The sequence below is a fragment of the Pituophis catenifer genome, unplaced genomic scaffold, assembly GCF_029215685.1.
Source record: "Pituophis catenifer annectens isolate HBS135680 unplaced genomic scaffold, rPitCat1.0.hap2 SCAF_1, whole genome shotgun sequence".
Lineage (NCBI taxonomy): Eukaryota > Metazoa > Chordata > Lepidosauria > Squamata > Colubridae > Pituophis > Pituophis catenifer.
The window spans coordinates 160349325-160374073 of NW_027256881.1; the positions used below are offsets into that span (position 1 = coordinate 160349325).

Consider the following 24749-nt stretch of genomic DNA (forward strand, 5'->3'; position numbering starts at 1 on the left):
TGTACAAAAAATCCAGCATATTGTTTCTAAATTTAAAATTATTTCTTCAATTATTAATTACTTGGAATATTAATCATATTACTAACTATCACTCAGAAGGTAATAACATGATCTTATTTCAAAGCAAGTGACTGTTCTTTTCTTAGGCTGAGGCAAAACACAAACTATAGATGTATAGCAATCAGTCTTCAAAAACTTCACATTTATGCTAACATATGAAGCACAAATGGGATGCGGTGGCTCAGTGGCTAAGATGCTGAGCTTGTCGATCGAAAGGTCGGCAGTTCAGCGGTTTGAATCCCTAGTGCCGCATAACGGGTTGAGCTCCCGTTACTTGTCCCAGCTTCTGCCAATCTAGCAGTTCAAAAGCATGTAAAAAATGCAAGTAGAAAAATAGGGACCACCTTTGGTGGGAAGGTAACAGCATTCCGTGCACCTTTGGCATTTAGTCATGCCAGCCACATGACCACAGAGACGTCTTCGGACAGCACTGGCTCTTCGGCTTTGAAACGGAGATGAGCACCTTCCCCTAGAGTCGGGAATGACTAGCATATATGTGCAAGGGGGAATCTTTACCTTTACCTATGAAGCACAAGATATTATCAGTGACAAAAACCACAGTTCAATAATATGCTCTAGCTCAGGGCTGTCAAACTCCCGCCCCAAGGGGCGATGTGTCACATGCTGGCCACACCGATGCCCGGTTTAGCAAAGGGGAAAAAAGTCCCGATACGTCACATGACACCACGAGTTTGACAGCCCTGCTCTAGCTGATATCAGACAGCAGGCCATTAATTTAGAGCTTCTAGCTGACTTCTCAGCCCTCCCTGGAAACCCTGGCAGCCAAGATCTCCTGCCTTGTGCAGAAGGTTGAACTAGAGCTCCAAGGTCCTTTCCAGCCTTGTGATTCTATAATATTATTGTATCTCCCATTGATTTTCTGTTTTCAAGGGGAAAAAAATAGTTATAGTTTATCAATCTCTCTTCATAAGTTACTTTCTACTCCTCTGATTAGTCTCCTTGCCGCCTAATCTAATCTCTCCTTGAAGAATTAGTCTCCCTTCTCCAGATTATTCTGTCTTCGTCTGAAATTGTTCTAATTTGTCTAAACCCTTTTTGTAGTGGACTATCCAAAAAGTGTGGTGTATTTTTTTAAAAAAATAAAATCTAATAATTCAGAATATAGTGAAACTGTTATTTTCCCCGATTTGGAATCTAATTCTATTTTTGCAGTCTAAACTTGTATTTGCCCTTTTAATAGTCATGTCACAGTACTTACTCATTCAGTTTGTAGTCATGTGGAGTTCCAACATCCTTTTGACATATGCTATTACCAACTCAAAAATGTTTGTTCTCTCATTATTCTCTTATGTTATTTTGCTTTATTCTGTTTCTATCTTTAGTGTATGTTTTATTACTATATGTTTAATGAAGTTATAGTCAATATTTCTAAATATTAAATAATTAAAAAGTCATATCTCACTAATATGAAGCCCTGATTAATACATTGCTCATAAATCTAAAATTGCCATCCAAGAGAGATTCAAATTCTATGGATATGGATCTGATTATATCTTTACTCTATATGGTGCTTAAATAATACAAGGGAAAAAGCAGATATTATAGATACTAAGGGAGAAGAGAAATTGTATAATTTTAAACTAAATTTTAGGGAATAGTAAAGGCTAACATTTTAAATAATTCAGGAGTAGTGCACAATGATCTACTGGAAGAAAAGCAGTGGCAAACCCATTCTACAGAGTTGCCAGGAAAACTGCACGGCTGTCTCCATTAAGTCACCAGGAGTCAAGCTCGACTTGAAGGAGACTTTTCCCTTACTATTCCCTAGAAAATATTTCCATGGAAAACCAAAAGAAGAAACATTTTCAGAAAATGTTTATTTCTGGATCACTTAAATATCACAAAAATCAATTTATGATAAAATTACACCCTACCCTTAATATATGCTGAAAGTCTTTTGAACAAAATCTCACAGGGCTTCAATCCAAGGAGTTCCACTGTGGTAATAACTATATATTTTGTGCTTACTTGTGGTTTTGAAGGGATTCTTAAGAAATGGCATGTCTTTAAAGATGAAAATAGGAACAACAAACAGAATGTGTTAGAGTTTCTCAACAATCTATTGAAATCTCTACCTTATAGCCAATGTAATAACCACACCTTATAACAGCCTACACTTCTTTTTGTAATTCATTTTTAATATATTCAAGGATGGAAAGGCGTATTAAAAGCAACACAATTACTCATTTACTGGGGGGGTGGGGAGAGAACTGACATATATTGTCCAGTCTTGCATAATTTTTGCATATATATTTATGTTCAAGAATAGCAGTAAGGGGCCATATGAACAGAAATCTCTATCCATATAGTCCTCTGTAATCACAAATGTGAGATTAACACAGGATAACAAAAGTAAACTGCAGAAATCCAGATAACTGCTAGATGGCAATCAAATTCTACAGAAAATATTCTTGCTTTCCACCTTATGATTGTCTAGATTTTCGGTTGTAAATTGAGGACTACCTGTATTTGAATAAATTTTATTCAAATAATCTAGTGGATCTTGAGGTAGCAAGAAGCTGGAAGTCTACTGAATCAGGATAAACTAATCACTGTCTATGGGAGCATGCATGTTCCAGTACCCTTGACTTAAAAAAAAAACATTCATCTTCCTTGATTTCAATGCAGTTTCTTTTACAGTTGATAGCAATCTATCTTCTGTTAATTATAAAATTAACAGTAACCTTCCCTACCTGTAACCAAAAACCTGAAAGTTGGGATAAGGATCCTCTAGTAAAGGATAGAATTATCAGGTGGCCTAATTGGATAGCAAACATTCATTTACTAGTTTAAACAAATCAATTGGGATTGCAGACTTAATCTGCACAATGGACCATCCACTAATGCAGTAATTAGTAATTTTCAGTCATTAATATTTACCTGTAATATGTAGGATGTTTTCGTTAAAACTCTTCCTAATAATATTCCATATGCAGGATGTTTTGGTTAAAACTCTGATAGCTAAAAAAAAATTATAGAAAGAGAGTGCACAGATGACCAAATGTCAGTAATTCTCAAGCATCATACACAAGTAAAGAAAAATCTAACAGGCTCTGCTAAAAAAAAGGGGGGGGGAAATAATTGCTTAAATAATGAATTTTTTTAAAAAAATCTGCATTTTAGCATTTTGTTTTAGCTGTCTTGTCTTCAAGGATATCTGTGGTATCATTTCTCCAGGTGTACGGACTGAACATATTGTATTCAGTGGTATTCATAGTAATTGCCACTTACAACTGCCACTTCATCTTATCTGAAGAAAAAAATAAATAAGGTAGAGGCAATTTAAATTCATAAGAATTATTGTGCATTAATATTGATGGTGGGCCCCTCTACTGATGTAATTAAGTTCTTCATATCAATTGACTGTACACTTTTAATAACCGGAAGACTTGTTCAAATATATATCATTGTTATCACTGCTGAAAAGAGGCAACAAAAATGTCCATCAAACTATCTCCCAATCATTTGTCAGGTATAATAGGTTAAAAACTGGGCACCTTTATTAGTGGATTGAATGTTGCACAGCAACATCTTAGAAAGAAGTTATTTTTAAAAAGTCAGATAAGCTCTACCTTGGGACTTGATTTGGCAGCTCAAAAACCCAAATAAATAAATAAACTTCACTGTAGATCAACACTTAGCCTTCCTACAGTTGGCTGAGAAATACACTGCACTCTTGGGAAAACCATATGTTGCCATGTATATTTGAAAATAGCATTTAATTCAGGGAAATTAATTAAATTTACCTCAGGGAAAAATTGTTCACTATCATCTCATTTTAATTTTGAAACTCCTTGAAATTAATCATTTGTACGTCAATTGTGCCTCTCAAGAACCCTCTACTCACCACGTCTATAGCAGAAAGTAGTAAAATAATATTGCATTATGTATATTTTTTGTACCTACTATATAAATTTATTGGTGTAAGCCCTTTTACTACCAAACTCCCTCCCAACCCCTCATTAGCCAATAAATGGCACCTATACCAATCAGGTTAAATCCTTTAAATATCTTGGTGTTTCACTTGGAAAGATTACATAGCAATTATGACAATAAAAGCCCAATGTCTCACACATGCTGTTTTGCAAGTCCCAGAGGCAACAAGCAAGTTCCAGCTCAGGGCAAAGGTCTTGACCTATCTGATTTATGGTGTTATACAGTCACTTTTTGAAATTATTAAGGGCCCTGCTAGATGTGTTCCAATGTGTGTCCAATTCCCTGTTAAATTTAGAATCCAAACTGATCACCACTATAGCTTGAATGTGGGTTTATTAGCTAAACTATTGTCTTAATCTCATCACTTTTATATTATGCCTTAAATGGAATTAAATTATTTTTAAAATTCTAGAGTCTCTCTGCTCAATATTTGAGAGAAACAACATACCATTGAGTTAGACCTGCAGAAAGATTTTTAAGTTTCAATTCCAAATTGTATTGTTCTGGTTTATTTAGCAAACCATTTTTAGCAGTTCCCCATCTTACTAACTTCCTATGTCCTAAACATATAAGAACTCTAAGTATGGTATGATACTACAGCATTTTTACAAGGAAAACTCAATTACCTCTATTCTTCTGCATGAACTTGTTTGTCCCCACCACTGGGGAAAAGAGAATTAAGTGGTCATTGTCTTCACTGACCCATCTATTCTTTTTGGGTTGGGCGTTTTTGTCCAACTATCACAGACATTCCAAAGACTCTGTTCGCCTCCTACTAATTGATAATTATCTTAAGGTGGGGGGGGGGAATCACTTACTGGCATTTCGTGTGGAATTCTGTTGATACTATGTTGCATATTATTGTGTACTACAGGTAGTCCTCGACTTATTTGTTTGTTTGTTTGTTTGTTTGTTTGTTTGTTTGTTTGTTTCCATTTCTATACCGCCCTTCTCCAAATAGGACTCAGGGCGGTGAACAGCCAAAGTAAAAAACAGAGCATACAAAATTTAAAAAACAGTATTAAAATAATTAAATATCTTGGCCGTAAATTAAAACATCCCAATTTAAAATCAATTTAAAATTTAACTCAAGCCAGCCCAGCTAGTTGAAATAAATAGGTTTTCAGGGCCCGACGAAAAATCCGGAGGTCTGTTATTGTACGTAACTCTGGGGGGAGGTTGTTCCAGAGGGTGGGCGCCGTCACAGAGAAGGCTCTCCCCCTGGGGGTCGCCAGCCGACATTGTCTGGCAGACGGCACCCTGAGGAGGCCCACTCTGTGCGAGCGTACTGGCCGGTGGCAGGCTATTGGTGGCAGAAGGCGGTCTCGTAAGTACCCCGGCCCTAAGCCATGGAGCGCTTAAAAGGTGGTCACCAACACCTTGAAGCGCACCCAGAAGACCACCGGGAGGAAGTACAGCTCGCGCAGGAGAGGTGTCACATGGGAGCGCCTCATCGCCCCCATAATCCCCCGCGCGGTCGCGTTCTGGACCGGCTGGAGCCTCCGGGTGCACCCCAGGGGGAGCCCCATGTAGAGAGCGTTGCAGTAGTCCAGGCGGGAAGTGACTAGTGCCTGAGTGACTGTGCGTAGAGAGTCCCAATCTAGAAAGGGGCGCAACTGGAGTATCAGGCGAACCTGATAAAAAGCCCCCCTGGCCACGGCCGTCAAATGATCTTCTAAAGACACCCGTGCGTCCAGGAGGACGACCAAGTTACGAGCCGTCTCCGTGGGGGCGAGTGATTCGCCCCCAATAGCCAGTGATGGCGTCAGCTGGCTATATCGGGACGCTGGAAGCCACAGCCACTCAGTCTTGGAGGGGTTGAGTCGGAGCCTGTTTCTCCCCATCCATGCCCGCACGGCCTCCAGGCACTGGGACATCACTTCAAGGGCATCGTTGGGGTGGCCTGGGGTGGAGATGTACAGCTGGGTGTCATCAGCGTGCTGATGGAACTCCACCCCAAAGCCACGGATGATCTCACCCAGCGGCTTTACATAAATGTTGAACAGAAGGGGCAAGAGGACCGACCCTTGTGGAACCCCACAAGCAAGGTGCCTCAGGGTCGACCGCTGCTGTGAGAAAAATAAGAATTATTCCTGTAAAAGCATAACCTGAGTTACGCCATTTTAAAATCATGTTAAGGTTTTGTTTTACCTTGTATAACCTGATTATATAATTTAGCTGACATTTAAGAACATGAGAAAGGAAATGTGTAATTCCTGTGTTTTTTAGAGGATGTTTGTTTTGCAGGAAATATGTTCCTGGGTTAACTTGTCCTCATTAATTAAAGGAAGTACGGAATTGATGTTTTTGAGGGGTATTTCTGTTGGGAATTGGGGAATTTCCAGGGTGGAATATGTACTGCATATGTTATATAAGATGTTATGTAAGATCTGGAACTGATTCCCAAGGTACTTTAGTGACGTGTATTCTGATATTCCTGAAGACTATAAAAACTCGTGTAAATTGTTTTATTTCCGTCTTTCTCTACTTTAGAGAGAAAGGCCCTTTGCAAAGAATAAACTTTGTTCCAGGATTATTTTGGTCTTTGTCTCTTTAAAACGATAATGGGATTTACCTGTCTACCACAGCTGCCCCCCTGTCAACACAGATTGCGACCGGACAGAGAGGTAGGAGAACCATCACAGAACGGTGCCCCCCACCCCCAACCCCCTCAACCGGTGCAACATGATACCATGGTCGATGGTATCAAAAGCCGCTGAGAGGTCTAACAGGACCCGGATAGAGGAGCAACCCCTATCCCGAGCCCTCCAGAGATCATCCACCAACGCGACCAATGCCGTTTCTGTGCTGTGCCCAGGCCGGAAGCTGGACTGGAGCGGGTCTAGATAGACAGCTTCATCCAGGTACCGGGGAAGCTGTTGCGCTACCACACTCTCAACAAGCTTCGCAACGAAGCGAAGGTTGGAGACTGGACGATAGTTAGCCAAAACAGCTGGATCCAGAGAGGGCTTCTTGAGGAGGGGCTTCACAACCGCTTCTTTCAAAGCAGCCGGCAGGACCCCCTCACTCAAAGAAGCGTTAACAATCTTCTGGAGCCAGCCTCGTGTCACCTCCCGGGAAGCCAGTACCAACCAGGAGGGACACGGGTCCAATAAACATGTGGTCGCGTTCAGCCGTCCCAGGACCCTGTCCATGTCCTCGGGAGCCACAGGATCGAACTCCCCCCAGATAACACTCTCAAGACCTGCCTCAGTCATCCCGTCCGGACATACCCAGTCAGAGGCCAGCCCTTCCCGAATCTGAGCGATTTTGTCATACAGATACTGCACAAAGTCCTCAGACTTATAACTGTTTAATACAGGTTCAAAATTACTATGGCCTCAGAGAGAGTTTTATCATCTGTATTCACATTCATAACCATCATACTAACTGACCTTTTTTGCCTGGATTCACTTAACTACCATGTCATTTACTTAACAGATAAGGGAATTCACTTTACAACCATGATAAAAATGGTTGTAAAATCGAGTCAGATTACATGATGATTCAATGTACATCTGCAGCAACTTAAAACAAAAATTCTGCTCCCAACTGTGGTTGTAAGCCAAAGACTACATGTACTGATATTTTGAATATCTTAAAGTATAGCTTTTAGGAAAAAATATCTTTTACCTTGTAGTCTTTAATCTAATGTATTGTGTGTGACCATAAAACATAAATAAGCTGCAGGTTTAGAAAAGACTGAATACCAACCATGCATTATGAATATTTCATGATTTCCTTTTCTCTGAATTAAGAAAACAGAGAATTAAACAATGAAATAAAAAATAAAATATTATCTAAAACATTATCCAAATGTTTTAAAAACAGAATGGAAAATCAGGTAATAATTTGTATAGGAGGTGTTGATTACTACAGCAAATATTTTAATTTTTATATCTTTAATTATACTTTATTTTTTCCAAAAAGCAGAATAATAAAATAACAAGAGTTATAAAGGACCCTGGAGGTCTTCTAGTAGTTCAACCCCTTCTCAAGCAGAAAACCGTATAGCAGTTCAGACAAATAGTCATCCAATCTCTTCTTACAAACCTCCAGTGTTGGAGTACCCACAACTTCTGGAGGCAATTCGTTTCATTGATAGTTTAACTGACAGGACATTTCTCCTTAGTTCTAGATTGGTTCTCTCTTTGATTAATTTCCATCCATTGCTTCTTTTCCTGCCTTCAGGTGCTTTGGAGAATAGGGTAACCCCGTCTTCTTTGTTCTACAATTGGGAGAATCCATTCCTAGGATGTCTCCACTGTTTTTTAATCTCAAGGATATTTGTTGGATATCTGCAGAAAGAGGCTACTCAGTTATTCAGGCATAATATTATCACAGAGCTCTATTACATTTGAAATTTTGGGACAACGGACAAAACTTTAATAATACAAAGAAATGTTAATGTATTAATTAACTGAACTTTAAATAATAGAATATGTACTTCCCTTGATTGGAAGAAAGGAACAACTTACTGGATCTACAGTTGTTCCTGCTTAATTAGGTAGCAGCTGTATCCAAAAACACTCCTCCATAGCTTAAGCTAATATTAAGCAGCTGTAACCTTTCTTAAAGAGCATGGCATAATATGGGCTGGCTGTATAACACATCCAACCATTTCAATTGCTACAAAATACAGCAGCTGGATTACAGATCCTGATTATAAGAGACATATTATAAATCTTAACCTGTTTCCTATTTATATCAACCTTGACATTTGAAATCACAGTTCCTCAAGAATATGTAAATTCCATCATTACCATAAGAACTATCTTTTTGATTAGGAGGACAGCCGTCTTTATAGCCTTCTGTTATCTTAACAGTCATTATAAAATGCCATACATATATTGGGCAGCTTTACATGTCTCTCTTTTTCTTTTCCTCCTCTTCTCTTTTTTTTTTCTCCTTACTCGCAAGCAATATATTAACCTAATATTATATGGATGTGCCTTTGCTTAGCCTGAAATTTGCATGTCTAGGAATTTGTTCTGAAAGTGTTCTGATTCTTTTAAGAAAAAAAGATGGATCAGGCAAACACCTATTTAAGCAAGCATTGGTTTTATGCAATGTCTTTGGGTTACTGACTAGCAAAACATAGAGACATACCCCTTACCCAAAAGTGTTTCAAATCAAGAGATAACATTGAACATTCAATAATAATTAACTGTCACAGACCTATCCTCCATAAATTCATCCAGTTCTATTTTAACACTTCTATTTTAGTGGCCATTATTACATCTTGCAATAATGAATTCCACATGTTGATTATACTCCTTTTCATGTGTTCTAAATCTCCTTCCAACCAGCTTTCCTGGGATGACCTCTAATCCTAGGTTTTGAATTTTTTGCCTTTTAAGTTCTCAATTTTCTGCATGTTTTAACAAACCTAAATTCTGCCCATCTTTGGTTGCTATGTTTCCAAGTTACAACACAAGACCCAAATATTTGAGGAACTGTCTCTGTCCAATCATCTTACCTGTCCCATTATGTGCCGCAAGAGAGGCAAGCCCTGGGTCATCTGGCAGGACCCAGAATATAAGCCTTTTTGACTATGGCTAGCACCCTTCTTTGAGATCAGATTAGCCCAACCCTGCTAACCTTCTATAAAACCCTAAAAAATTGGCCTTGCCATTGAGCACAGGAACCCGGGAGTAGCAATTATACTGATTGTTATTGATGGATATTAGAATACCTTATCTATGGATTTTGTTGCATGGTTTTTGAAAGTTTTTATATTGATTTTATCATTTAATTTTTGTGTAGTTTTATTTTACTTATTTGTGATTGTCTTGTCTTGTTTTGATGTTTTATGCTGTTTTTAATTGTTTTGAGCTGACTAGTCATATATTTGACATAGGAGGCATTATAAACTAAAGTTATAAAGTCCTAAATATTCTACATGTAGTCCTCAATTTATGACCATTCATCCCTCTTAATCTTTTTCATTGATTAAGAGCATAGTTGACACCTTCTGCATAAAGACCCTATCCTTACCCCCTGCCCCACCACCGTTATCTATATATATAAAAGCGAAAACCACTCATGCCGTAATCACGAAATCTCCAGAACCGTAAAGCCTACAAACTTGAAATTTGCCACATATCTTCCTCTTGGCTTTCTAGGTGCTCACTAAGAAAGGATTTTTCAAAATGGCCATCAGAGCATTAGTATTTCCTATATTATGATTAACACACTCTGATCCTAAGGTGTTCTACTCCCCCTCCCCACCTGAAAAGAAATCTGTTCCAAATGCAAAACACAAGCACAGGAGAGAAGTTTCACTTTCAGTTTTACTTTCACAGCAGCAACCAGGAGATAGGATAGGGAAAGCTTCTGTGGGGCAAGGCTGAGGGAGAGAAGGGGATAGGATAGGGGAGGCTTCTGTGGGGCAAGGTTGAGGGAGAGAAGGGGATAGGATAGGGGAGGCTTCTGTGGGACAAGGCTGAGAGAGAGAAGAAGGTAGAATAGGGAGGCTTCTGTGGGGCAAGGCTGAGGGAGAGAAGGGGGATACAATAGGATAGAGTTCTGTGGGGCAAGGCTGAGGGAGAGAAATGGAGAGGAGAGGCCGATCATAACAATTCATTAATTTTCAAGCTGTAAGTGTCGATTTATCAAGCCTGATCACACAGTTTCATATCGAAGCATGGTTATCCAGCTAGTAAATAATAAAATGGTCATTATTCCTTCTTGTTCTATGGAAATTAAATATTTTTGTTTTGACAATTATATTATTTTTACATTAAAACTACAGTATCTTGGAAATGTGTTCTATTCTGAACTAAGGTAAAAGGCATTTTGATTTGCTATTCTGTTGAAGGTGATGAGTAAATGGCAGTAGGATGACAGGTAAATGCTAACACCCATTCAAATTGGAATTATAATGTTAGTGAGAACTTACAAAAACAATGCAGGTACAGTATACTAAAACAAGGTTTATTGAACTGAATAAACCACAGTGACTACATTCATACGTAGTGCTAAGCCAGTGGGGCTCAAACTGGGGGTAGTCTGAGCATATCCTGAGGATAAAGAAGCAATTTGTAATTTGTTCTTATGTCTTGGTGCTGCCAAGACACTTATATAAAACAACAGTCTTGGTATTTTGTATTGTTTGTGGTAGGGATAATGGCATTATTCAGAACTTGGAAAAAGAGCATTTGGATCATAAAGTTTAAGAAACCACTATGTCGAGCCATAAACGATACACTTTACTTTATAAATGTTATTATACATAAATGTTACAGGCCACAACTGCTGCATTCACACAATGTGCTAAACCAGAACAAACAAGCCCACATATTAGCTTATTGCAATACAACACTAATTAATTTCAAATTAAAACAAAGAAGAATATATTATTTGGGAATAATATTGTCAGTTTATGTGTTGACAATAAGATTTCAATACGCCTTTCTTTATGAGAAAATGCTTCCACTCTCACGTTGCTTTTTAAAAATAAATTACATCACCAACTTTTAACTGGATTTATAAATCAAGGAGAAATGTAATGGGTGCATATTTTGAATTGAGTATCCAGTAAACCCCATCCTAACTGGGAAGCATGTAATACTTGTCTAGAAAGATGTCTATAAGGACATATATGATATTAAGCATTCCCTTTGATCTAAACAATAGAGTTTGAAAGCAGTGCACACTGTTTGCATTCTCTGTCAAGGAATTAACATTTCTAGACAGGGTGGGAAACAGTTACATTAACAATGAAGTTGTGTAATATTTTTTTGCCTATTATCTTCTTACAGTAACCAGCAAATTTCTTTTAGTTTTTAACTTTAGAGGATTTGCTTATCAGTTAAATTTCATCACTGTGCACATTTAAGAAGACAGAAATCACATTTGCTCAGAAGTAAGTCCTTAAAGGTATTTTAGCAATAGCTTCATATTTTGATGTTTTGTTTTTAATTGCAAGTGCTCCACATCTAGGTAACTAGACAGTACCTGACCACAAGCCAGCCAAGTGGTGCAATTATTCATACTATTGGTAATAATCACGTCTGCATAACTGGTACATAAACCTCTAATTACAGAGTCAGGATATCCCCGAGGCTTGGGAAACAACACTAGCTTCACAATATGAATTTAACAAGCTGAAACGTATACATCACTAAAAAAATATTTTAAGGAACACAAATCCCATCAGATCTAAAATGGAATGGGACCCTTTAAGATAAAGGGGGGAGAGCAAATTTGTACCACTATTGCCCCTATCCCTGGCCTTAATCTCTAAATCCAAATAAATGACACTTTGATATTAAAATATAAATAATCTCCAATACCATAGGAGGAAGTATTTGTCAAAAATTTGAACTGTGTTAAATCTGAACCTGTCTCCCACAGAAAAGTACAATATTGAAAAATACATTAGAAGTTCACCCCCTTCTAGTGACGGTCTAGTACAGGGGTGTCAAACTCACGTCGTCAGGTTGTCGTTACGTGATATCATTTTTCCCCTTCGCTAAAATGGGGGGAGGCGTGGCCAGCATGTGACACGAGTTTGATACCCCTGGTCTAGTATCTATCAGAATAGTAGCATTAATAATAATATTTTATATATTTTATATATATGGGTTCTGGAATTCTTCAAATGTCCTTGTCTGTCCTTGTCATGGACAGATCATTCGCTCCTTCGCTTGGACTTTCCTACCGCTTCCCCCTGCCTCAGGGAGACGGAACCGATCAGATGGTTCTGTCCCAGGCGCCTGATGGATCCCGAAAGGTTCCTGACGGAGCTTGGGACGTTTCCTGAGACTCTGACACACGACTCGACTGAAGAGCTGGTGGCCACCTGGGAGAGTGCGGCCGCTGGAGCTTTGGATCGTATCGTGCCTTTGTGGCCTCTGACTTGATGCCGATCTCAATTGGCTCCTTGGTTCTCTGAGGAGCTGAGAGAGATGAAGCGTTGGAAAAAACACCTAGAGAGCATTTGGAGGACTAGTCATTCCGATTCCAACCGGACACAGGTAAGGTCTTATATCAAGACCTCCCTAGTGGCGATAAAAGCGGCAAAATCTAACCATTTTTCCGCTCTTATCGCATCTGCAGAGAACCGCCCAGCCTCCCTGTTTAGGGTGACCCACTCCCTTCTTCGGGAGGGAGTGCGGGAAGATCCCTTGCAGGGTCGAGCTGAAGATTGTGTGCAATTCCTGCATGATAAAGTCGCTCGGATTCGGGAAGGCTTGGACTCCAACTGGGTGAGTCCGGGGGAGGAGACGAGGGTAGGTCTTGAGAACATTACCTGGGAGGAGTTTGATCCTGTGGCTCCCGAGGATGTGGACATAGGATATGTCTGGGTAGGATTAGTGCTGCCACATGTTTATTGGACCCGTGTCCCTCCGGGTTGGTACTGGCCTCCCGGGAGGTTACACGAGGCTGGCTCCAGGGGATTATAACTGCTTCTCTGAGTGAGGGTGCCTTTCCCGCCGCCTTGAAAGAGGCGGTGGTGAGGCCCCTCAAGAAGCCTTCCCTGGACCCGGCTGAATTAGCCAACTACCGTCCGGTCTCCAACCTTCGTTTTGTGGCGAAGGTTGTTGAGAGTGTGGTGGCACGACAACTGCCCAGGCACCTGGATGAAGCTATCTATCTAGACCTGTACCAGTCGGGCTTCAGACAGGGGTACAGCACAGAAACGGCATTGGTTGCGTTGGTGAATGATCTCTGGAGGGCTCGGGACAGGGGTTGCTCCTCTGTCCTAGTCCTATTAGATCTCTCAGCGGCTTTTGATACCATCAACCATGGTATCATGCTGCAGCGGTTGAGAGGGTTAGGAATAGGGGGCACCGTTCTGCAGTGGTTCTCCTCCTTCCTCTCCGACCACTCGCAGTTTGTGTTGGCAGGGGGGCAGAGGTCGACCTCGAGGCACCTCGCATGGGGAGTGCCACAAGGGTCGGTCCTCTCGCCCCTTCTGTTCAACATTTATGTGAAGCCGCTGGGTGAGATCATCCGTGGTTTTGGGGTGAAGTGTCATCTGTACACTGATGATACTCAGCTGTACATCTCCACCCCAGACCACCCCAACGATGCCCTTGATGTGATTTCTCGCTGCCTGGAGGCCGTGCAGGTCTGGATGGGGAGGAACAGGCTCAGACTCAACCCCTCCAAGACCGAGTGGCTGTGGCTGCCGGCATCCCGTTATAGTCAGCAGGTGCCATAGCTGACTATTGGGGGTGAATCTTTGCCCCCCACAGGGAGGGCTCGCAATCTGGGTGTCCTCCTGGATGCACGGGTGTCTTTAGAAGAGCATATGACGGCCGTGGCCAGAGGGCCTTTTATCAGGTTCGTCTGATTCGCCAGTTGCAGCCCTTTCTGGACCAGGACGCCTTGCGCACGGTCACTCACGCCCTTGTCACCTCCCAGCTGGACTATTGTAATGCTCTCTACATGGGGCTCCCCTTGAAGAGCATTCGGAGGCTCCAACTGGTCCAGAATGTGGCCACGCGGGTGGTTATGGGTGCAACTCATTGTGCCCGCGTGACACCCCTCCTGCGCGAGCTGCACTGGCTCCCAGTGGTCTTCCAGGTGCGATTCAAGGTGTTGGTCATCACCTTTAAAGCGCTCCATGGCACAGGACCCGGGTACCTCCGAGACCGACTTCTGCCACCAATAGCCTCCCACCAGCCAGTTCGCTCCCACAGAGAGGGTCTCCTCAGGGTGCCATCAGCCAAGTTATGTCGGCTGGCGACACCCAGGGGTAGGGCCTTCTCTGTGGGAGCCCCAGCCCTGTGGAATGAACTGCCCCCAGAAATACGTAAGATCTCCGACCTCCGGGTGTTTCGCTGCACACTGAAGACCCTGTTGTTCCACCAGGCCGGGCTATCAACATAATAATTTTAAATTGGCGTATTTTAAATTTTCGGGGTTTTAAACCAGGCCAAATCTATCTAATTATTTTAATTTTTAATCATTGTTTTGTCTTGTGTTTTTAAATTGGCTGTACACCGCCCTGAGTCCTTCGGGAGAAGGGCGGTATAGAAATAAAATTTATTATTATTATTATTATTATTATTATTATTATTATTATTATTATTATTATTATTAATGTGGAAATCTATTATGAATGTACTCCATCCAAAACAGCAACAAAAACTGGCTGGAGAAGTCATGTGAGATGCCAAAGCTTCTGCAAGCACATGTTAATAACGCTCTTTAAGAACAAACAGACTGGCCAAAAGGCTTTAAGGATGAGGCTCAAGTGGTTAATTTTTGTTGCAAATGCATAAAATTCCTTATAAAGAAGAATATCAGCTACTATGAAACTTAGAAATCTAGCCAATCAGCTCCAAGGTTTCAACCCTGTGTCTTCTTAACTAGCCTTAAGAGGTTACAAACTTCTTGCCTCCCATTTCTCAGAACTGAATTTTGAAGGCACTTGTTCCATAAAAATTTCGTCTGATCTTAAACTTTCTACTTCCAGCCTTGCTGGCTTTAGCCTTTCTAGGAAAGACTTGACTATGGATTTGAACAATCCAGAATCCATCAAAAAGTCAATTTAAAGAATATGTTAAATTACACAGATGATTTATAGTAGTATGCACCCTGCTGACCTTAACTCTGCCCAGTGCATGTTTTAAACCCTGCCTAATGGATCCATTTCAATTCAACATAATATGGAAATAGGAACTAGTTCCTATTTCCGTTGCAGTTAATTCCTTTTCTACCACAACAGAAAATAGGGGCACTTTTGCATGTTGATGGTTACTGTTAATGTAATGTAGTATTTAGTCAAAGGTTCATATTCCTTATTAGTAATGTTCATGTTCTTTTTTATTAAAGAAAGTTACTACTTAATTTTGTGCTGATAATGTAATTAAAGAATTCAGTAGATGACTTTAGGTCAGTCACTTTCTCTTAGTGATTTTAGGCTACAAGATTGCTGAACTGATAAAACTGAGATTATAGTATAGTGTATACTATAGTGAATAAGAATCCACTAAATGTTCTTTTTTATGATAATGGACAAAGGTACTCTAATTGTCTAGCCAGATACACTAGAACGATGACTGAGGAAAAACATGAAATGTTTTAACACGGCGGTCCCCAACATTTTTTGGGGTAGGGACCGGTTTTTTAGAAGATCATATTTCTGTGGATCGGGGTGTAACCTAGATCTTGCACATGCCCAGTTTCACTTGCCTGCAGATCACCTCCAGTTGTGCGGCCCAGTTCCTAACGGGCCAGGGACCAGGACCAGTCCGTGGCCCCGGGAACCTCTGTTTTAACAGATTTCTAAAGCCCCAGAGAAAAAAATGGGGCAATGGGATAAAAAAAATATTTTTTTCCTTATCACTCATGAGAAAAAAGAATGCAGTAGCATTACAGGTAGTCTTTGATTTAAAACCACATCTGGGATCAGAATGTGGTCATAAAGTGAATCACCACATTACTGGATTCACTTTTTTTTTTATAAATTCTTTCAACAGCCCCCCCCAGTTTTATTTTTGAAACTTTTAAAATGGTGATTTGAGGTTGATGTTTCTGAAATACTCGCTCTCTTCTTGAGATCACGTTTTCTAACTTGAATTCCCCAGTTCGTCTCTTCTTGCTTGTATAATCATTCAGTCCATTTCTTTGTCCATATAGCCAAAATTTGTTGCCATAAAGATTGTCAGCTTGCAATAAAGAAACTATTTGTTGCTTTTCTGTTATTTGAATGGAAACGTCCACCAAAATCTTTGTTTCAACTGTGCCAGCCAGTCTCTTAATCCTGTCCATCTTCTGATCTTCCAAAAACAAATTCTTCTGAATAATTTCCTGCTGTCCCGCTAACAACTGCTTATATTTTCCCAAGCTGTTTTTTGAAAAAGCCCTTTCAATTGTATTCAACAGGGCTGAAGTAAAAGACTCTAAAAGTTCTTGAAAAGCCTGGACTGTCACGGCTTGGAAATTTGCTGATTCATCAGCCCTATTGTCAGCCATATTTCAGCCACTTTGTATTCATCCAGCTATCTGGACAACAATTCAACTCTTTTCCACAGAGTATAAAAACCAGATTTTAGTTAAAGTCAGTACCAAATTCTTTTCCTCAATACCAAATTCTTTCCATGGACGCTTCCCCTTTAAAACTTTCCCTTAGCATGTAATCCAGTACTGTATCACTGTAGCAAACTTTAACAAGGCTTAACAAGCACTTTCCCTGGTAGTTTCCTCTTCCCGCCCTCAGGCGCCATTTTCTGCATTTTAAAGCGGAGTTAAAGTGTTACTTGCAAGTACCTTTTGTTTTCTCCTGATTTGCTCTGTCTGCAATCAAAGTACAGATGTTAAAAGTCCCCTCGTTGATTTTCAGCAGATTTTGGTCGCAGCTTCTAGCTCCGCTTTCGCGGAGTCGTTCCTGGTCCGGAGCAGTTTGACAGGCTTCAATAGGGAGTCCACACCCTTTGTGCCCCAGGATTTCTCCTAGCGCACTTGGGGGGCTCTACCTCCGCCTGTCGACTCTTCTCTCTCCCCTTTGCCCGGGGAGAGGATTCCAAGCCTCCAGACAGCAGTTTTTCGGCTGTTCTGGGGCTTTTACGGAACCAGGAAACGGGCGCTCATAAAGGAGCGTCTTCAAAGCTTGCGGAGCCAAGCGGAAGTCTCTTTTATGACCATTTTTACTATGATCATTAAACAAATCACATGGTTGCAAAATCTCAGTCTGGCTTCCCCAACTGAATTTGCTTCTCAGAACAGCTCAGTAGATCACAAGTTGTGAATAATGACAAGATGCTGCAAATGTCATAAATACAAGTCTATTGCCAAGCACCCAAATGAGAGTTTTGAGACCATAGGGGTGGTGCATCAATCGTAACTTCTAGGACAAGTCATATGACCTTTTTCCAAAATTGTCTTAATTTCAGACTACTGTTAAAAGAACAATTACAAGTTGACTACTTGTACTATTGCTGAAAAGGAATTGTAAAATCCACATCTAGTGGACTCCCACCAAACACTTTCTCAAATGTAGAAATTTTTTGAAGATCAATTTATGCATGTGCAACTGCAATAAAGACCTTTTCCTTTGGAAAAGAAGATGAAGTTTGGAATTAAAAATCCTCCAATTTGTTAAATTGAACACAAATAATTTTAAACAATTTCAAAAACTAAATATAGAGTTATATATGGCATAATTAAAACTGAGGTGCATATTGTCTGCTCTTATAGCAATAATTTTATGGATTTATGTATCCTAGCATTGCCAAGTTCCATAAGAAACAGATATAAACTTCTACTTATTGTGTTTGCATATGAGATACACTCCACAAAGTGAAATTTTGACCCTGAGAATTTTATTTATCTGTGATATGAAGCTAAAGAAAACACTTAATAGAAACATTTTTATAAAAAGGAAATAAAAACTAAGTAAAATACAATACCATTTAATAATCTGCTGACTCATATGTTCTAAATAAGCAAAAAGGCTATACATTTACCTATTGAAAAGGAAAGTAAAATTTAAAAATTTCAGAGGAAATACCACTAAGGAACATCTGACTATAAATATGTGTCAGAGAGAGGAAAAGATTGATAACTAAATTAACTTAAACCAGCTTTTCAACTTTTACGACAATTTTCCACATCTAAATCAGAGACATGATAAAGATATACATGATCTTATAAATCAGAACTATGATTAAGACTTTTTAGAACTAATATAAATATTATGTTCCAAATTCCTTAGTGACAACTTTATACACAAACTTTTTGATATAGTTTTCAAAGTCAATGTAACCCAGGGGTGGGATTAAGCCGGTTCTAACTGTTTCGGGTGAACCGGATATTAATTTTAATCTGGTTTGCCGAACCGGTTGTTCCAAGGAGTGGCTGACCCCGCCCACTCCATCCCGCCTCCCAAGAGTCTCCATGCAGCCCATTTTGGATGGGAGGTAAGTACAGGCTCCGGGAGAGTGAAAATGGGCCTACTAGATGTCCGGAAACATGCCCGTGTCTGCTCTCCGGAGGGCTTCCGGTACCTGGGGAAGGCCGTTTTCACCCTCCTGGAGGCTCGAGGAAAGCCTTTGAAGCCTCAGAGGGTGAAAAACGGGCCTACTGGAAGTACCAGAAGTCTGGAAAAGGGCCTGTTTCCTGCCTCCAGTGCCCGAGGAGGCCGTTTTTACCCTCCAGGAGGCTCAAGGAAAGCCTCCTGAGGCTCGGGAGGGTGAAAATGCATGACCACCACCCCCCCATTCTGGAGGAAGCCGAGTAGGCCATGCCCCCCCAGCAACTGGGCAGCGAACCGGTTGTTAAATTTTTCAATTCCACCACTGATGTAACCTATAAACATTTAAATACACAAATGAAAAGTATATCTTATTTACAGGTAGTCCTTCACTTACAACCAATCACTTAGCAACAATTCGAACTTGCAACAGACCCTCCAAATGGTATTTATAACTCAGTCTCGAGGTTATGCCTACTGCAGCATTCCTATGGTCATTTGCCCTTACGACTGATGGCAGAGACCCAGAAGCATGCCATCCCATCCTTCTCCCCCATCCTGCTCTATCAGGTCTCCACAGGCACTGAGCCTGTTTTGCAACCCATCAGGTTCCACATGCTCCTCCTCAACTTGGTCATCAATTACTCACCTTTCGAAGATTTCCAGAGCTAAAGAGGTTGGGGAAGGGAAGGAGGACAGGCCACTATATTTCTGGGCCACATGGCACAATACCATAAGCAGCTGTCTTTTTCTGAGTGAAAAAATAACACTGGAGAAGCTAAGGCTAGCATTAGTGAAGAAGCTGAAGAAGCTTCTTAGAGGAGAAGTGAAACATCTTCAAAGAAAAACAAGAAAGTCCCATTGCCTCTTGAAAAACACCCAGATTAACGATGACCTGTATGACTGAGAATCTCCATAGATATTAGCGAAGAAAGAAATCCTCTCCAGGTTTTTTTTTCCCTCACTGACATTAGCCTTAGCTCCATCAGTGTTAGTGAGGAATGGAAAACCAAGAGAGCATTTTTTCCTCAGTAACACTGGCATTAGCTTTGCCAGTGTTATTTATGGAATTGTACCAAGTGGCCCAACAATGCAGCAGACTGTACTCCTTCCCTACCCCAACCTCCTAAGTTCTGAAGATCTTTGAAAGGTTAAGTGTGTGATTGTGACAGGGTGGGGAGAAGTCTTAAGGGGCTGTCGGGATCCAAGGGGCAGAAAGTAGATCATGGGGTATCTCAGGGGGTGGGAGGAGGCCTTCAAAGGCCAGAGGCAGGCAAGTTTCTTCCTGCACTAGGTCACCCCGGGTTTCCACCGACCCTGAGGCAACCCATGCTCCACTTAATGACCCACATGTTTAACAAATGCATTTGGGAGAGCGGGGATAGGGGGTCATTAAGTGAGGCAGTTCACTTAACAGCCACCCTGATTTCAAACTCTATTGGGAAGGCTCCATTATGGTCGTAATTTGATGACTACTTGTACTTCATTTGAATGATGTGATAGCAAAGGTAAACATTATAATGGCTATGGAAAAAAGTATTTTATTTATCTGTGCAAAATTAAAACAGCTATAAAGTTTCTCTCTTTTTGGCTAAATGTTTAGAAAAATAATACCCTTTAAAATATTTATAGGCTACTTCTATTTTACAAAATAGTCCAACTTCCTACTCAAAATACAGGAAGAATAATAAAGAATACTATGCATGCACAAAAGTGTACCTTGTATACTTCCCAGAGCCTCTAGAATCAGGCAGTTAATAAATATTTTAAATAAGAGCTAAACTAAGCAGAACTGACCATTTCAAGGATGATCCAGTAATTTCCTTCCAGAAATTTCTTGACCTACTTCCACTGGAGGCGCAGATTTGACATATGGTAGACTGGTAGAAAGTTCAGGTGTTGAGGTGGATGTTTTTGTTCATTCCCTCCCACTTCACAAAATGTCTTTCACTCAACTCTAAAGGTATGCAAAGTTTTGGAAATGTTGGACTGAAAGAAGGCTGTATATACATATGCATTTAACAGCACTGCATATCTTTCACACAAAGGTACACAATGCTGTTAAAAATACATGCATGTACAGCCTTTTTAAAAATGATCTTGTAAAAAAAATCCTTTTTTGCTATTTTGTCTTTTGAATAAACTAAGTGAAGGACCTCAAACCTTACTTCAGAAACTTTGCTAAAAGTGTTTTCCTTTCCTATTCTTCAACTCCCCCACTCATCTCTCCAAATTGCCAAAAAAGACAGCAAAGAAAATTTTGGCACCACATTAATATATCCTCCCCAAAATTCATAAATCATATTTTCATCACCTAGCCAAAGTTCAATCTCCTTCTCCACTTCGTAATTAGAGCTGTTCTATCAATGTAATTGCTGTTTTCCATCTCTTTATTTCCAAGATAAATCCTTTATAAATTAATATAAGATTATGACTTTATTCTTCATTTTTAACAAATATAAATAAAACATGAAACCCCAGTGATCACAGAAAAGGAAGTGCAAGACCTATTTCACAGACAAAAGCCAGGAAAAGCTCCAGGCCCAAACAAGATAACTCCTTCTTGCTTAAAAGTCTGTGCTGACCAATTGGCGCCCATCTTCACCCGTATCTTCAATAAATCGCTAGAGATGTGCTATGTTCCTTCTTGCTTCAAACGCTCTACTATCATCCCAGTGCCGACGAAGCCCAGCATCAAAGAACTGAATGACTACAGACCAGTTGCTCTAACATCCGTGGTTATGAAAATCTTTGAAAGGTTAGTGCTGTCTCACTTGAAAACCATCACGGATCCGCTGTTAGACTCCCTGCAATTTCCATACCGAGCAAACAGATCAACAGATGAGGCTGTTAATATGGCTTTGCACTACATCCTACAACATCTTAAATCTCCAAAGTCCTATGCAAGGGTCCTCTTTGTAGACATTAGTTCAGCATTCAACACCATCACTCCAGACATTCTTCTAACTAAGCTAAACCAGCTAGCGGTACCTGAACACACTTGTAAATGGATCATAAGCTTCCTAACAGACAGGAAGCAGCAGGTGAAGCTAAGCAGAATCACACCAGATATCTGTACAATTAGCACAGGGGCCCCATAAGGCTGTGTGCTCTCTCCATTTCTCTCTATATACCAATGACTGCATCTCAAAAGATCCATCTGTTAAACTACTGAAGTTTGCAGATGACACAACAGTGATCGGTCTCATTCGAGACAATGACGAATCCGCATACAGACGGGAGGTTGAACAACTAGCCTCGGGGTGCAACCAGAACAATCTCAAACTGAACACATTCAAAACCGTAAAAATGGTGGTGGACTTTAGGAGAAACCCTCCCATATTACCACCTCTTACAATACTAGACCACACAGTATCAACAGTAGAGACCTTCAAATTTCTAGGTTCTAGCATATCTCAAGACCTAAAATGGACATCTAACATCAAAAATGTCATCAAAGAAGTACAGCAAAGAATGTTCTTTCTGCGCCAACTCAGAAAGCTCAAACTGCCCAAAGAGCTACTGATAACAGTTCTACAGAGGAATTATTGAATCTGTCATCTGCACCCCTATAACTGTTTGGTTTGGTTCTGCAACCCAACAAGACAGACACAGACTTCAGAGGATAATTAGAACTGCAGAAAAAACAATTACTACCAACCTGCCTTCCATTGTGGACCTGTATACTGCACGAGTCAAAAAGAGGGCTGTGAAAATATTTACAGACCCCTCGCATCCTGGACATAAACTGTTTCAACTCCTACCTTCAAAATGACGCTATAGAGCACTGCACACCAGAACAACTGGACACAAGAATATTTTTTTTCCGAACGCCATCACTCTGCTAAACAAATAATTCCCTCAACACTGTCAAACTATTTACTAAGTCTGCACTACTATTAATCTTCTCATTAGTCCTATCACCCATTTCCTGCCACTTATGATTGTACGTCTGTAACCTTGTTGCTGGTATCCTTACGATTTATATTGACTGTTTCCTAATGTGATTTGATTGCTTATTTGTTCCCTATGTCTATCATTAAGTGTTGTACCTTATGATTCTTGACGAATGTATCTTTTCTTTTATGTACACTGACAGCATATGCACCAAGACAAATACCTTGTGTGCCCAATCACACTTGGCCAATAAAGAATTCTATTCTATTCTATTCTGTATGTTAGGAGACTCTAGAATGCATCTTTCTATAGGCTAACAGTGAAGAAAGGAGACCTTCAGCTGTTTGGCAGTGGGGAAAATATAATAAATGGAAACTGAACCCAAATATATAATACTATATATAATATATAATATTATATAAATATATAATTATATATTTATAATTATATATTATAATTATATAAGCACTCTTATTTATTTATTTAAATTATTTATAGATCTGCCTATCTGTTCTGAAAGCTGTGCCCAACAATGCCAGTACTACTACTATCATAGCATTCTGACAGGGAACAGTCCACCTATGGTGGTGTCAACTGCTTTCAGTTATGATCACTTTAGTATTGTTGTGATTCCCAAGTTTGCAACCTAATTTATTTCCTCACATTTCGTAAGGGTTTGCTGTCTTACCTATATGCTCTCCCTTAAATATCTAATCTGATCCATCAGAGCTGATTCCAAGCTCACCCTTCGAGTGAAGGGTCTGCAGGTTAAAATGTCCACACAACTGTAAGTGTAACATTATCACTGCTTCCCATGGCTTCTCCTTGGAGAAAATGATACGTTCAATATATATGATGCATCAGCAAGCATCAAATCAAACAATAAAAGACATTATTATAGAATCATAGAATAACAGAGGGAACTTTGAGATTGAATAGGAGACCCTATACTATTCCAGACAAATGGTTGTCCAATCTCTTCTTGAAAACCTTCAATTATGGAGCACTCACAACTTCTGGATTCAAGAGGTTCCACTGATTAATTGTTCTCACTGGTATGAAATTTCTCCTTAATTCTACATTGGATCTTTTTTTTTTCTTTGATAAGCTTCCATACATTACTTCTTGTCCTACCTTCAGATGCTTTAGCGAATAGATCAACTCTTCTCTGTGACAGCCCATCAAATATTGAGACTGCTATCATGTCAACCCCCAGTCCTGCTCTTTGTTAAACTAGTTCCTGCAACTGTATATCATACAGTCTCCAAGTCCCTAATCATCTTTGTTGCTCTTCTTTGCACTCTTTCTAGAGCCTCAGCATCTTTTTTGTATCTTTTTTTGTATACCTTGATGTTAAATAAAGATTTTGTTTTGTTTGTCACAAAAGACAGGCACCCTTAAAATACATTGTATCATCTTTTTTTCCACCCAGTTTCATTTCTTTAACACGTGCAACTTTAATCAAGGATTTCAGAATACAGCCCTATTGTTTGACTGATGGGTCCCTGAAATGAATTGTTTTTACACAACCAAGGAACAGGATTGTTTGTTTGTTTATTTTTAAATTATTTATGTGTGGTCTCCCTTAAAATGTGTGCCATCACTCTCAATGACAAGAAAAATTAAAAAGTTAAAAAGTTGAGTGAGAATTTTATCAAGAGCAATAATTGAATGTAGGCATTATGTCATGAATATAACTGTCAGATATAAATTGAGGTTTTTTATAGAAAGCTCTCTTTTATCTGCTCTGCTGTATTTCAGTGACCCTGATTATCTCCTGAAAAAAATTACCAACATTGGTATGGACAACACAAAAATGACCTATTTCATCATGAATGTAAGAAAAAATATGATAAACTCACCATTTTGATGCATGCAACATATCTTAGGAGTACTGTATATATGT

General features: G+C 39.9%; 1 protein-coding gene across 3 annotated transcripts in view; it reads right to left on the minus strand.

Annotated features, from left to right (window-relative positions):
• SUPT3H (SPT3 homolog, SAGA and STAGA complex component) overlaps positions 1-24749 on the minus strand; it is a 263386-nt gene that overhangs the window by 178662 nt on the left and 59975 nt on the right. Inside the window, exon 2 of one of the 3 annotated variants that reach the window (XM_070956657.1) lies at positions 2962-3042. The exons of the other annotated variants lie outside the window; for them this stretch is intronic. The gene's annotated coding sequence lies outside the window, so the exon portion shown is untranslated. The remainder of the gene's footprint in view (positions 1-2961; positions 3043-24749) is intronic. 3 annotated transcript variants of the gene reach the window in all.